This window comes from Pinus tabuliformis, chromosome 1_2 (assembly GCF_031772625.1).
Source record: "Pinus tabuliformis cultivar Carrire ecotype Pingquan chromosome 1_2, CPIR1, whole genome shotgun sequence".
Taxonomy (NCBI): Eukaryota; Viridiplantae; Streptophyta; class Pinopsida; order Pinales; family Pinaceae; genus Pinus; species Pinus tabuliformis.
In genome coordinates, this window is record NC_142298.1 from 658,875,932 (window position 1) to 658,892,757 (window position 16,826).

Genomic DNA, 16,826 nt, shown 5'->3' on the forward strand with positions numbered 1-16,826 from the left:
GAGTATTCTCCTCATTTGGATAATTCAATTCACTCATCTTCTCTCTCTCTCTCTCTTACGCATAAAAGGAGCCTCTCTCTCTCTCACATGTGTGGCTAAAAGGAAGACATCCTAGGGCAAGGAAGACGTAGAAAGAAGGATGCTAGGGAAGCAGGTCATATCTTTGACCAAGCGTTGACCTTCCTAGAGTGTGGATTGGGTGTTTTTTCCTCTCCTAAGCAGGCCGCAATTTTTGGCACAAAAATCAAGGTGATCTGACCTCTGGATTGATTGGTATTGACTGCCCTAGTTTAGGGCTGCAAGTCAAAAATTTGCAAATTGACTGAACTTTTGGGGCTGTTCTAGGGCTATTTCTTTAGGCTATTCAAGGACAAGTTCACCAGAAATTGACCAAGTATTTTAGAGGTCAATTTCAACTAGTTTGACTAAGTTTGACTTTGCTAATCTAGGGTTTGCTACTGCTGATATAAAATTACAGAATTCAGATTTTGTACAATTTCTCTCCGCTGAACTATTGAAGATAAAAGAATATTTGATCAAAGGGTTTCCCGCATTGGGGTTTGTCCCTGGCTAGTCGCCACATCTTGTGTCTCTTGTCTTGGCTTGTTTTCTATTGATCATTTAATGTTCTATCTGCACTTTACTTAATGTATATGCGATTGCTAATTTGTGGATAATAAGAAGAAAAATAAGTAAACTGCTGTAAGCATACAACATACCATAATTTAACATACTACAATGAGTCTTTCATGATCACTTATGATATGTTCAAATAAAATTGAAGTTATGAAGTGAACAACGAAATATTGATCATATGTGATTTTTTATTTAAATTGATTTAATTAACTATTAAATTAAATTAATTTATTTTAATTGAATTAATATCATGATATCATAATGATATATATTGTTGTGTTTATTACGACATATTTCTAGCACATATGATTTCATCTTACCCTGGTACTATAATAGTTTATAGTAATTTATAATTAATTCATTAGAATATATCATTTATGATCACTTATCACCACCATCCACCCCATTTCATATAGTTTTTTCGTTAAAGGGTTATTGGTCCCATAACTCCAGTCAGAGCCACTATTCGAAAAGGAAAAGGGTCTAATTGGGGCCTTGACTGAGTGGTTTTCCCCAAATGTTGATGAGGTGAAATAATCCCATCCACACAACACAATCCCAACTTTTTGTTTAACAAAATAAATGATGTATTTCACATAGAGAGAGAAAGTGAAGAGAAGAAGGAGACGAAGTGATGATGGAATCATATGTAGGAACACATATAGAAGAAGAGTATATTTGGGTACATTTGGGAGAAAAAAACCATTTCCTACCATGGAATTAATGAACATAGTTATATATTTGAGGATGGAGTTACTTAGTCTTTGTGTAAATATTGAGATCTTTCTAAAGGCCAGGACTAAACAAGAAAAAATTATTAAAAAATTAACAGATAGAACCAATCCAAAAACTGTGGAACGAATACTAGAGGAGGAAGACAACAGGAAACCTCCAATTGAGAAAACCCTTATAGTGTAGTTGGGAGTAGAGATGGTAAATCTAAAGATTTGGAGGAGCATAGTTAAAATAAAATTCTTTCTAATCATGGGAAGAGACAAAAAGTAGAGTTGCAAGGGGAATTTAGGAAAATTTGACTCCCAAATTATGATAAATAATTAAAGAAAGAATCATAGATATGGTTACTCAACATTAATTGATATTTCCATGTGATGAATAGTAGTATTGCAGGAAGAATGTTGCAACTTCTGGGGCTACCAACTTTACTTCATCAACCTGGGGTTCCTACAAACTTGGAGGCGATAGTGATGTATACAAAAATATATGTAATTGTATACTCTTGTCACTATTCAACTGGGGTGATATACCACTAGGGTTTCTCAAACCGGTCTTCTATGGACTAGAAGAATTTTGACTACCAACTAGAGAAGGGAAAATTATCCTTAACGAAAGAAAAGGAATGATGCCTACTTTAAGGAATGAAAGATTGAATTGGAAGATGCTTGTAAATTGACATGAAATCCTTTAGCTACTCATTGACGCATTTTTCTTGCAAAAGAAACCTAGCTTAACCTTATTTATTTCATGTGATGATCTAAACTAACTGAGCATGGAATCTAATCTAGGGAGTATTATAACTGCTACATGCATGTGCTAATTTAGACATTGTAGAAAAAACTATTTTTTGATGTTTTCATTTTATGAATGCAAATGCTAATATTCGCTTGTTCTTTGGCAGGGGAGATAGGTATGGAGGAAGAGGACTAGACTGGTCTTAATGGTATGGAAGCCAAGTGGAGGCCTAATCCAATCTTAAATGACATTTTTGCTAAATTCGAGCTCAAATCAAACTGCTACATGGTTTCATGTAGTGCTACTACAAAATGTCCTAATTCTACTATAGGATGCCCTGCTTTGCTACAGGAAATAGGCTGAAAGCTTAGGAAATGGTATGTAAGGTGGAATGAAGTGTGGGAAAGGTATATAATGGAGGAATAGGGCATGGAGGAGGTGAACACTATCCAAGGCTCAATCAAATGCTTCAAGATGGTTGGATTTTCTCAGTGGAAATGTCTTTTCTTACAAAACAAGAATTCAGATTTAGGGTTTAGTGGACTTCGGAAAAATAGGTGGATAAGGCCTTGATGATGAAAATACAATGAGGTATCCCTGAAATTGGGAAGCTCTAGCAACAACATACATCCTTGTCTTCATTTATACACAAATTCATCTATACATGGGAAAGATTTATTAAAAGGAAGAAAACAAAGTTATTACCATCTAGTGGCTAAGTTCATGAATGGAAGTGATTTGAAACAAGCGAAAAACTTAAGAGATAAAAAATGACAATTGTAATTCATCCTAAGACTCAAAGACAATGACCTACTCATCAAGAAACCCTAGATTATGTAGTAAAACAAGAAATCTATTTTTGGGTTGTATGAAGGGAACCCTCAAGTCATGATCCTATAATGGAGATGAGGTGAAAGCCACTATCACCAAATATTATGGAGTGTATTTTGTCACTATGATACCACTGATATAACTATCCACAAATGGTAGCAAACTAATTAATCATCGAAAAACTTGCAAATTAACAAAACAAAAATCATTTCAACAAATAACTATGAATGTAATCTAAGCATACATCTACAAAAAGAGGAACCTCTGCTACTAGGGTTGGGACGTAACCCAAGAGATTCAACCCTCTGAGTCAAATTAGTGATAGATCAAAGGAATGCTTCACATTTTCATTAAAATATAAAAAATACACAAGAGTCATCAATCACAATGTCTTAGCTTGAAAATGCCTCTTGGCTACAATATAAAACGTCAAACCCTAATGAGGCTCTAGGCCTTCTTATTTATACAACTGAATTTACCAACAAATTCCTTAAATTTAGGGAGGCTTGGCTCCCAAAATCGAGACCAACTAGTCTTCAACTATCACTAGCTTGGCTGCCAATATTCTTAATGGCTCGGTTGCTTGTAACTCCCCATTGACGAGATCTATTGAAGGAATCTTCGAGTAAGGAGTTAAGAAGGGAGATCCAACATCCTAAAATCCCTATGGCTTGTCTACTTCTAGTTCCTACACTTTAATTAGCCAAAATGTTCTCCAAAACCTGCAATCAATGTACATTATACCACAAGACATGACATCTCATCCTTATGCTTCTTATTAAGAAAAATATAAAAAACATGTAAAACATTGTGAGAAAAGTTTATTTTAGTAAGTTCGAGAGTGACATTAAGGTCCATATAATTTACCAATTGATGAGCCTCGTCATCATCCCCCTACTGAAAGTGTTGCTCATCCTCTGAGCAACTTAATCTCTTTCCATTTCTTTCATTGGTTTGGTGGCTTCCTGAGATTCCAGCCTTCTATTGTAGTATCCTCCTCTTGTGGATAAAATCATGCATGCTTCTCTATTTCCTCCCACTGATTTCTTTCTTCTTCTTCCTTTCTCCCTTCTAACATACCCAAGAGCAATGGTGGACTGAGTTTAAAGCAAATGCAATTGACTTTGAGTCTCTATAATGCTTTCTTATATAGTGGGGTCCTTTCTAGTGCATCCCTCACACCTTCAGGGGAATGATACTCCCTAAATAATTAGGTTGTAGGGTAAGGTGTTTCATCTCCTTTGGCATGCTTGATGGCTTTCATTCCCTAGAAATATCAAAGCTTCCTCAAAATGAGTGACTTATTTCTCTTGTGTAGGTAGGTATCTTGGTGCAAGCTAGGGATCATTGGTAATGGGGTTTTGGGTGTTAATTACTGCCATGGAGTTTATCTATTCTACTATGATGTAAATGTGTTTTGTTTCTTCTCTTTCCAATACCCTTTTTACCTCGTTAGCCCTAGCCTCTTCATGATTCATTCATGACGCAAAGGCCATCAGTTGTAAGTCCCCTTGCTTTGGATTGGGGTCCCACAAATTCAAATATATTAGGGCCAAGTTATGCAGGTAAAATTCAAATATCTTGGCCCTATCCTCCAGGGTGCTTTGGTCACAGAGTTTAATGAACTTCCTATAATATTGGAAAGGCATAATTCCTCATTGTGCTAGGGTTTTTATCTAAAACTGCAACCATTGTTCTTTGAGGTATAAGGCATATGATTTTTTTGGCATCCTCCACTAGAATAGCTCCATGGAGAGACTTGCTATAGTTTCCAATTGGCTCTCTTTCTCTCATAATTTCCACCTCAGCCATGTGTTCTCAGCCTCTAGTTTATATTTCATGATATTTTCATCACTCTTTCCTTGTCTATTATGCTACTCAACTCTATTCCCATGTCTAGCATCCTTTCTTCCATATGGCCCACATCCTCTACACTTTGTGATTTAGCAATTTGCATCCAACCTTGTGTCCTTGCTCTCTCCTTTTCAAGCCCAAAGAATAGAGGGATGGAAAAAGTTTGCGGTATTACTCTGCCCCCCTCAATAAATTTTTAACAGGAGCTGAGTTTTGGTTGTGGGCTAGGTTCCTTCAGCTCTCGGGACTCTCCCTTTACTATCTCATGAGTATTTTTCTGCTGTTGTATTTGGGTTGTTGCCGCTTTCCTTTCGTTTCCCCTTGCTATCCTTCATGATCTTATTTCTGTGTTTCCTGTAGCTTTGACAGAGTTTCCTGTAGGACTATCTTTGTTTCCTGTAGGTCTTTCTATGTTTCCTGTAGGAGACCTTTCCCTAGGTGACAGGCCTCCTAAGATCGGTGATTTGTGACCTTGGGGAAACCTATTGTGATGTGCCTTCTTCACCTATCTTTCCTACAGGGACTAACTTCTCTTGTTCTTTTAGTGAGTCCTATATGATTATAGGAATATTGTAGGTGTTTGAGGTCTCCCTTGTTTTATCTTGGTCCTCCTTGTTCTGAAGTATAGGGGATTCTGCCTCTGCCTCTTTCCTTTTGATTTGATAGGTGTACTTAGAGTAGTTAAGGAAACAATTGCCTCATTCTATGTGGGCTCCGGAGACACCCTTGGAGATTCCTCTCCTTCCTTTCTATGTATTTTAGGACTTCATTCATCCTTTTGTGCTTCTTCTTTGCTGTATTTTTCAACCTTTGTCTCATTTATTTCTGCCTTCTCTTCTTGAGGCTCTTCTTCTTCTTCTTCCTCTTCATGCTCCTCTTCTTCAGGATCTTCTTCCTCTTCTTCAGGATCTTCTCCCTCTTCTTCACCACTAGAAGTAGGGTCTCTTTCATACTCGATATCTTGAATAGCATCCTCTCTATTGATGTATGTAAATTTTGACTACATAATAGGGATTCTTAAGTTTTTTAGGGCATCTTCTAGTTTGAGATTGATCAATCCACGATGTGCCAAATGTTGATGATTCCCTTCTTATATTTTGATGCTCATGTCTATCATTGATTGCAACAAAAATTAAGTCACACTAAGTCTTCTATGAGGAGGTAACTCTTCTCCAAATCTCAGCTCATGGTGGAGCCTAAACTGGTAAACATAGACTATACTAAGTCTACCCTCACAAGAAATATACTTGAGAATGCGATAGCTTACTTCATTATAAGGATATGGAATGCTCCCCTTTTTAATCCCATTTTTGTCCTCAATTGGTTCCTCTCCTTATAAGAAAAATTTCTTCTTGGCAAAGGTGTTGCTAACTTTATCCTCTTTTCTCCATTGCAACCCTAGAGGAAGTGTAGTGATCCTGCTAATGCTTTTAGGGGTAATAGTAACCGACAATCCCTTCACTACAGTAGTGTCACTTACTCTAGCTATAGGTATGGGTAACATTGCAAATTCCCTAGCTATATCCTCATCATATCCCCTAAGTAGATTGAAGAATCCCAACCATTGATTCCTTGTATAGATTTCTACCACAGGAGCATGTTGATGTCTTCTAGTTGTTCTGGTGGGCTCCCTTCTATTGAAACCACCTATCATCCTTTCCCTCAATAAAAATTTTTGTATGAAGTTTTGGTGGCTATAGCTTAAGAGCTTCTCTAGGTGATGAGGGTATAGAGTTTAGGAGGGTGATGACCGCAATTCTCCTTTTACTCTACACAATCCTCCACACAATTCTGTCTATCTCTATGACCACTCTAATCACTAAAAGAAATGATAACTTTTTTTATTTTTCTAAATGAAAGCACAGAGGATATGGAACCTACCTTTCATTGCAATGCTTTGATTGAGGATAATTCATGAATTTCTAGCCCTAGGCACCCCCTTACGTCACTTTTTAGAAACCTACTTGTTTCCTATAATTTTCCTGTAGGTGCTCACTGTAGGATGCCGAGACTAGCTTTCCTCACTGTTTCCTATATTTTCTTTGTGTTTCCTGTAGGTGCTCATTGTAGGATGGCCAAGACTAAATTTTCCTTTCGATGGCTCCTTTAGGTGGTCTCAGGTCTCAAAATATCAAAATTAACAATATCTTGCATGAAAGTTAGGCAATATTTCTATTTATGGTCAATTTCATCGAGCGTTGTGCTGGTTGGCTATATTTCTCCTTTTGGACCGTTGGTCCCACTATTAGTTATGACACAACAGTTCCTCATAATCATCACCCACTCCTCTTCAATGTAACTCGACCACCTTTCTGATTTATTCCCTTTTGATATGACCTTGCCACGTGTCCAGTTGACTATTACTTTAACTTTTTCTTTTTTTATTGGGTCAAGGGTGGCCAATTTAATTGGCCACCTTCACTTATGAAACTAAATTTCTTAATATTCCTACAGTTTTAAACATATTTGTACTTATGAGAGAGTGTGGATGAGCTAACATACATCTGGCTCCTTTTGACTTGCTGATGCATGATGGAGGGTGGCTCTGTTGTTGCTCATGGTTTAGGTACATCTTCTCTAGTGCTTTTTTTGTTGATTTTATTTTCCTGATAGGTTGTCTTCTTGTTGATGAGTAGGTTCTGGCTTCCTCTATTGCTGTTGAGCTTTGGAGAGGTGCCATGGTGCCTGCAATTGTGCTTCTCCTCTTCTTGTGCATGGGTGTTGAAGATTAGGCTCGGAGCCTGCAGTTACTTCAAAATAGGCTGCTACAGGATTTCCTATAGTACTACTAACACGAAATCCTATAGCTGACCTTTTTTGAATTTCTGTCTATTCCTTTCTTGGAGGGTGAATAGGTATTGGAATGAGTGGAAGGTGTGGCCATAGAGTGGTAGATGACATAGGCTAGTGGTGGTATGCCCCTTTGATATTTTTTTATTTTTTTCATTCTTTTTTTTATCTTCTAAGAAGATATTTTTTCTTTTTTATGGACACAGAGGGTGACATGATCATGAAGGGTGTTGGCTGATATGTGGTGAAGTCAATGGACTCCTTTTTTTATCCAAAAAATCCTGCAGCATAATTTTTCCATTGGACTTCCTTTCCTGTAGATTTTCAGGACTTCCTATAGTACTATAGGAAACTCATGTAGTAACTACATCAAATCCTGTAGAAGTCACAAAATTACCTAAAATTTGAATTTTTCTATTGTTGGAAATGAGTATGGATGAATGAACATGGGGGTCATGGAGGATATGAAATGGATGAAGAAAAACATGGGGTTTTTCATGGCTTGTTGCCCTATGATCTCTATGTCCATTATCTTCTTGAAAACCTACAAAAACCAGAATTGTTATGAGTGGGCAGGTTTGAGGTCCCTACCATTATTTTTGTGCTTTTTGTCTCTTTTTCTTCTTTTTTTGAAAGAAAACCAGGTTACCTAAAAGGAGGCTTTTATCCTAGTTGCCTGCCCTAGGTGCATCAAAGGAGTTTTTCACCCAGGGGTTTTTTATGTTTCTCTTTTTTTTTTCTTAACTCTTGGGTTGCCTCACAGAGGTTTTCAACCTAAGAGTGGGCCTCAAGTGCATCATGAAGGTTTTCACCTGGTTCCTTTATTTATTTATTTATTTCAAAGATTCAATAGTCCTCAAGAAAATGGTGAGGTAGAAGCCGAGACTCCTTTAATCACCATTATTGCCTTATTGATACTACTGATGAACTCCTTTTTTGAAAAAGGCTTTTTGTAGACTTTCAACCCATACCTATTGACAAGCAAAGGGATACCTTCTTCATCAATGGTTATTTGAACAACCCCATTGTCATGGAACTTTTCTATCGCATATGGGCCCAACCATCTCGTCATCAACTTTCCTTTGAAACCTTGAACCTTGAGACATACACTAGAGCCTAGTTTCCTTCTTGAAACAATTTGTATTTGATATTTTTGTCATGCCAGACCTTTCTTTGTACTTGAGTCACCTCTGTGTGTAGGAGGGCCTGCATCCTGAATTCATATAACCCATTTAGTTGTAGCAAACTCTCTTTTCGTGCCCTTGTAACATCTAGATACAATTGTGTTTCCATCCTTAAAGTGTTGTAATCAAACTCAATGGAGAGTAGGGCCTTCTTCCCATAGACCAAATCATAATGGGTGAAGCCAATGGTTGTCTTTGACATTGTATTGTAGGCCCAAGTGGCCTCCACTAGTCTATTAGCCCAATCCTTCCTATTGTTGCTAACCACTTTTATCAGAATGCTTTCCAATTCTCTTTTGGTGACTTCCACTTGTCCATTGGCCTAAGGGTGGTAAGGAGTGGACTTCCTATGCTTGATATTATGCTGGCTTAAGAGATTCTCAATCACGTGTGAGGTGAATTGAGTGCCCTAATCAATGACTAGCTCTCTAGGGCATCCAAAATTGTAAAACGCATTCTCTCTCAAGAACTCACCCACTTTCTCTTATGTGGCTACCTTCAAAACTTTGGTTTTAGCCTAATTTGTTAAGCAGCCAGTGCACACAATGCTGTGCTTTTTCTATCCTGATGGAGGATTAGTGGGCCCAATGAAATCCATGCCCCACTTGTAAAATGGCTCAAAACTCACTTGAGGTTTCAAAGTCATTTCCTCCCTGGGAGTAGGTTTCCCATTCTTTGGCACCAATCACACTGATTGGTATACCTTCTTACATCCTACTGGAGAGTGGGCTAGTAATAGCCAGATTTTAGTACCTTGAAGGTTGTCCTTTTGGCTGAAAGGTGACCTCCACAAGGCCCATCACAACATGTTAAAAGGATGTCAAAAAATTCCTCCTCCCTGACACATATTCTCAGAATTTAATCTGGGACCAACTTGAAGAGATTTCCCCCAATCCAATTGAATGGGGTGATTTTCCTTATAATTCTGCTCTTTTCCTTGGAGGACAGATTTGGACAGAACTGTGCAACTACTAAGTAGTTTTCTATGTCAACAAACCATGCAGAGAGAACTAAAATGGCGAATAATTTCTCATCTGGAAGCTGGTCATCAACCATTCCTTCCTCACCTATAGGAAAATTCAATCTAGACAAAAAATCTGCAACTACATTTTCTCTGTTAGGCTTATCAATAATAGTTAGATCAAATTGTTGTAACAAAAGTAACCATATAATAATTTGGGCATTCACATTAGGTTTTTCATCAAATATTTAATGGAAACATGTTTGGTATGTACAAAGGTATGTTAACCAGTGATGTAATGTCTAAATGTATTCAAAGAATTGACAACAACTAGGAGCTCCTTTTCAGTCACTGTGTAGTTTAGCTCAGCTTTGGACAGATTTTTACTGATCAGGCAAATGGCTTGAGGTAGCTTGTCATCTATCTAGTCCAGAGTTGATCCTATAGATTTCTGAGAGGCATCAGCATGTATGTGAAGGGGAAGAGCCTCAGAGTATAGGTGAAGTAGCCAACTTGTCCTTTAGGGTTTCTAAGGCCTCTTGGCAAGTTTCTGACCATAAAAATTTGGAATCCTTGGCTAGTAGTCCAAACGAAGGTGAGGCTACCTTGTTGAAGACTTTTATGAATCTCCTATAGCATTCAAATAAGCCTAAGAAACTTCTGACATCCCTCTCCTTCTGAGGATAGGGACCCTTTTTATGAAAGCTATCTTATTTGGGTCTACTTGCAATCGTTCCTGGGATATTGAGTGACCTAGAACAGTCCCTACAGTCATCAAGAACTCACACTTCTCAAGACTAAGGGATACATTCCTTTCAGTGAATTTTTTTAATACCTTTCCCAAGTTACAAAGAGCCTCCAGGAAATCACACCCATAGGGGGTGAAATCATCCATATAAATTTCCACAGAATTATGGACTAGCTTCGCAAAGATGCTGAGGACTTCCCTCTAGAAAGTGGCAGGGGCATTGCATAAACCTAAAGGAAGAACCCTATAAGCAAAGGTACTCTAGGGATAGGTGAAGGTGGTTTTATCCTGGTCCTCTGGGCTAATTTGGATTTGATTGTAACCACTAAATCCATCCAGGAAATAGGAGAACTTCTTTCCTGCCAGACCATCTAATACTTGGTCAATGAAAGGTAGAGGGAGATGATCCTTTTTTGTGGCTTTATTTAGCTCTTGGTAATCCACATAGAGCATCCACATTCCATTTTTATTTGGAACCATAACCAGAGGAAACACCCACTCACTATCTGAGATGGGGTAAATGAACCCTACATCCAACAAATTCTGTAGTTCTTCTTTGACTATACCCTTGAGGGCTAGGTTGATTCTCATCTGAGGTTGGCAGACTAGTTTGTAGCCTTTCTTGATGTAAATGTGGTCAGTACACATCGATGGGTGCACTCCCTTCATTTCCTTGTAACTCCAGGCAAAGACATCCAATTTTTTTTCTTAGCATGTCACATAACTCCTCTTCCTGATGTATAGAGAGAGGGGTTGATTTTTAGTGCTCTTTCTCGGTTGAATTCTAACATCTTGACATGAGTAGTGCTTGATTCAGCTAAGCATAGATAAATCTAAGGTTTGTCTTTGGCTTCCTTCACTAACTCCTCAAGAGACATGGTGTTGGGGGGTTGATTTTGGAGGATTTTCTCAATCAGGTCATCTTCATCAAGTTTCCCCCTCCTATAGTAGCATCTAGGGTATAGATTGGGGAACAGTAGAATTCATCTTCTTCCTCCTCTTCTAACGATATAGGTAACTCATGTTCCAGAGATAGTTGAGAAGGAGGGTACAAGACCAATTGTTTGGATAGATGCCCATTTTTAATGGTCATATTCCTAGCCCTGCAACCTATGTAAGCATCTATAGTGGCTAACCATGGCCTCCTAAGGATGAGAGGATCACCATTGAACTTGGTTTGTTGGGTCCCTATAATACTAGTGATTACCCCATTACTATTGTAGTTATACCCCTTATTTATATTGTTGTGCCCCCATTGCCCCCATATTGTTATTAATGTGCCCATAGAATCCCTCTATTGTTATTTTTGTGGCTTTATATTATTATTGTTAGGTCGGTTGGATTATATTGTGACTCCATAGACTCCTATATATAGAAAGGAGGTTTTGTCATTTGAATCATCCAAGAATTATTCATTTATGTAATGTAAAGGAGGTTTCCCCCTCAAAGAGGTTGAATTCTAAGGCGTTGATCTATCTTTTCTATCTTTTCTTGAGCTGGTTTCATAACATTTGGTATCAGAGCTTTGGATTTTAGGGTTTCACTGCTCCAAACAGGTCATCATGGAATTTTCGCTATAACTTTGTTTCTGTGACGTTTCAGAAATCACAAAAAAAACCCATTTGAGAAGAAATCGCGTTGAACCTTGGGTCCAAATTTTAGAGCTTTTCGCACGATATTTTCAGAGATATGATCTCAGGAAGTTGGTCTTTTTGCAGACTCCTGAATTACACTCAAAACAGGTGACCTGGGGAAAATCGTCATAACTTTCTTTCTAAGCATCGGATTGAAATTTCGTAAGAAGGTACAGAAAGAGGATGGATTTTAGGTTTCTTTTATATATTTTTCAGAGTCAAAGGTTGAAACAGTGACACGTGGCACTTCATACAAGTTCGCTCTAATGAACTAGTCTATAATCAGGTCACTGCGGGAGATTGTGCATAAATCCTTCTTGGAGAATCCAATTTGGATCAGACTAGTGGCATTAGAAAGAGGACATAGAAGGCTACTACAGGTCACAATTTCAGAACTGGATGATTCGAAATTACAAAGATACATCAGATTCAATATCAAGCTTCTACAAAGTAAAAAAGGTGTGTAGTTTTTATTTTTTATTTTTGCATAAGCTTGGTTTGAAGGAATTCAAAGGGCATAGTAAAGAATTATTATCGGTAACTGATGCCCCGAGAAAAGAAAATGCAAACACCTAGTAAGGAACCTGAAAGCTCTAGCATGACTCATGAAGAAGAGGAAGAAATGCTACATGATATATCAAAATTACAAGAACAAGTGCAACAAATGTCACGCTCACAAAAGCTAACAGATGCTAAGATAAATGGCGTGGAATCTAAGATAAAGGGCATGGAAGCTAAGATGGATGATCTGAAGACAGGTTTGAGGACAGATTTGAAGACAGACATGGGAGATTTGAAGACAGATTTGACAAATTTTCTACAAGAAATACTTACTAATGGTGAAAAGGTTGTAAAGGAAACTCATGATGTGAACAAAAGAAATGTTAATCATGATTCCATAGACTCTAATGTTGGATCGAAGACCCACCATATTCCAAAAATCGATATGAGGAAGTTTGATGGCAAGGATCCCGCCACATGGATATTACAGATGGAGCAGTTCTTCGATCTCAATAATGTGCAAAACACACAAAAGGTACGTATGGCAACTTTATATTTGGAACCAAATCAATTTGTATGGTATCAATGGCTTTGCTCTCGTAAACAATTTATCACTTGGGCAATTTTTACGGAAGAATTGATAGCACATTATGAGGATACAAAAAGCAACACTTTTTTTAGCCAATTGATAAGTCTCAAACAAAAGGGTTCAATAATGGAGCACATTGAGGAGTTCCAAAAATTGAACATAAGGGTAAAAGATATTCCAGAGGAGCATAGGATTGATGTGTTCATAGGGTCTTTAAAGGATAATATCCAACATGATGTTCGCCTTTGGGAACCTGATTCATTAGAGAAGGCATTCAGGTTAGCAAGAAAAATGGAAAGCAAAATTATGGCAACCAGGAAGCATACCACTCACAACTATAAAGACGGAAGTGTTGTTGCCCCTAGTCTTCCACAACCTATAAGGTTGACACCACAACAATTGGAAGAAAAAAGAGCAAAAGGGCTTTGTTACAGTTGTGATAGCAAATACACTAAAGGTCATAAGTGTGCTGAGAAGAAATTATTCTACATAGATTGTGAAGAGGAAGAAGAAAAGGAGCAAGAAAGGTCAAAAGAAGAGGATATACTCCAGGAACAAAGCCTAGATGAAGAACAAATAAATCCGACCATATCTTGTAATGCATTGGCGGGAATTACCACTCCTCAAACCATCAAGATAGAAGGACAAATCAAGAAGAAAAAGGTAATAGTGTTGATTGATTCAGGAAGCACCCACAATTTTATTCATTGTAGGGTAGCAAAAGAATTGAATTGCTTCCTATATCCAGCACCAGAGTGTCAAGTGATGATTGCAAATGGAGGAACAATAAATTGCTCTGGAAAGTGCCATAATATCAAGCTATCCATGGGAGAATATGTATTGACTAGCCCAATGCTTTCCATTCCAATGGGAGGTGCTGATGTTGTACTAGGAGTCCAATGGCTACAATCCTTGGGTACAATAGCTTTTAATTTTCAAGAACTTTTCATCAAATTTTCTGTGGAAGGAAAGGAAGTTGAATTAAGGGGTATTGCAGGGAAACCAGGAAAGATAATCAGCTCTAATGGTATGACAAAGCTTCTAAAAAAGGAGCAAAGGGGTGTAATTGCACAATTATGTTCGCTAGATGTTTCCACATTGGAATCATCTATTTCTCCAGATCTCCAAAAAGTCCTGGACAATCATTCCAAGGTATTTGAGACTCCCAAAGGTCTCCCACCTATGCGTGATCATGATCATGCTATTCATCTGATTCCAGGAAGTGTTCCTCCAAACATCAGGCCGTACAGATATCCCTATGTCCAAAAAAGTGAAATTGAACGTATGGTTGCAGAAATGCTAGAGGCTGGTATAATTCAACCGAGTCAAAGTTCTTTCTCTGCTCCAGTAGTATTGGTGCACAAGAAGGATGGATCATGGCGCATGTGTCCGGATTATAGGGAGCTCAACAAGCTCACTATTAAAGATAAGTTCCCCATTCCTGTCATTGATGAATTACTGGATGAATTGCATGGATCAATTTACTTCACCAAGTTGGATCTTCGTTCAGGATATCATCAAATCAGAATGAAGATTGAAGACATTCTAAAAACGGCATTTAGAACTCATGAGGGTCATTATGAATTTTTGGTCATGCCTTTTGGCCTTACCAATGCACCTTCAACATTTCAAGGTTTGATGAATTCAATTTTCAAACCATTCCTTAGAAAATTTGTGTTAGTATTTTTTGATGATATACTAATCTACAGCAAGTCTTGGAAGGATCATGTTGAACATGTTGACAGGGTGCTACAACTATTGGAGGAGAAACAATTATATGCAAAAAGATCCAAATGTTTCTTTGGAGTCCAGGAGGTGGAATATTTGGGTCATATTGTATCTCATGAAGGAGTTAAGGTAGACCCTAGCAAAATTAAAGCCATTAAGGAATGGAAAATCCCCACATCCATAAAGCATTTGCGAGGATTTCTTGGGTTGACAGGGTATTATCGCAAGTTTGTTAAGAATTATGGGAGAATAGCAGCACCTCTAACAACATTATTGAAGAAAGATGCATTTTCATGGACTCTGGAAGCAACAAAGGCCTTTGAACATCTTAAAGAGGCAATGTGCCAAGCACCGGTCTTAGCTACACCGGACTTCACAAAAACCTTTATTGTGGAATGTGATGCTTCAGGAAATGGAATTGGTGCTGTTCTAATGCAAGATGAAAGACCCATTGCTTTTGAAAGTCGTCCAATCAAGGGAAAGTTTTTAAGCAAAGCTATTTATGAGAAGGAAATGTTGGCAATACTCCATGCACTTAAGAAATGGCGACCCTACCTAATGGGAAGACACTTCAAGGTAAAAACGGATCATGATAGCCTTAAATACTTTTTAGAACAAAGATTATCCTCTGAAGAGCAACAAAAGTGGGTCACAAAGATGTTGGGTTATGACTTTGAAATCATCTACAAAAAAGGGAAGCAAAATGTGGTGGCAGATGCACTCTCAAGAAAGGATGAGGATGTGGAAGCATTGTTGTGCGCTATTTCTATTATCCAACCAGATTGGATAAATGAAGCAAGGGAGGAATGGAAGAATGACGAAGAAGTGTGGGCACTTATTCAAAAGCTACAACAAGATTCCAGTACGTCTGATACATTTAGCTGGAAAAATGATTCGTTATGGTACAAAGATCGCTTATACCTCTGTAAGAATTCCCAGCTAAAACAAAAGATTCTTATGGAATTGCACACTTCTCCCTTAGGAGGGCACTCAGGATTTTTAAAAACTTACCACAGGGTTAAGAAGGAATTTTTTTGGGATGGCCTTAAATCAGATATTCAAAATTTGTGGCAGAATGTTTGGTTTGCCAACAAAATAAAGTTGAAACAATTAAGACACCGGGTCTATTACAACCTTTATCCATTCCAAGCCAACGTTGGGAGGAGGTTTCAATGGATTTTATCACAGGTTTACCCAAGTCTGAGGGAAAGAGTGTCATCATGGTGGTAGTTGACAGACTTACCAAGTATGCACACTTTTGTGCATTATCACATCCATTTAAAGCCAGTACAGTTTCTACTGCATTTATGGAAACAATTCAAAAGCTACATGGAAACCCAAAGATTATTGTAAGTGACAGAGATCCCATTTTCACTGGAAATTTTTGGACACAATTATTTTCTTGTCTTGGTACTCAGTTAGCTCATAGCTCATCTTATCATCCTCAATCTGATGGGCAAACTGAGATAGTAAACAAATGTTTGGAAGGATATCTTCGTTGCTTTGTATCTGATAAACAGACACAATGGGTCAAATGGTTGCCTCTTGCTGAATGGTGGTATAACACTTCCTTTCATACAGCAACAAAAATGACCCCATTTATGGCACTTTATGGGTATCAACCACCATCCATCACATCATATTTAAGAGAAAATTCTAAGGTTCAGGCAGTGGAACATCACATCGAACATCAACAACAAGTCCTCCAACTCTTAAAGGATAACCTCGTGTTGGCACAAAATAGAATGAAACAACAGGCAGATCAACATCGCAGTGAAAGAAGTTTTGATGTAGGTGATTGGGTATTCCTACGGCTACAACCATATAAGCAAATGTCCCTCAAGCAAGCTAAGAAGGATAATAAATTATCACCAAAGTATTATGGTCCGTACAAGGTGTT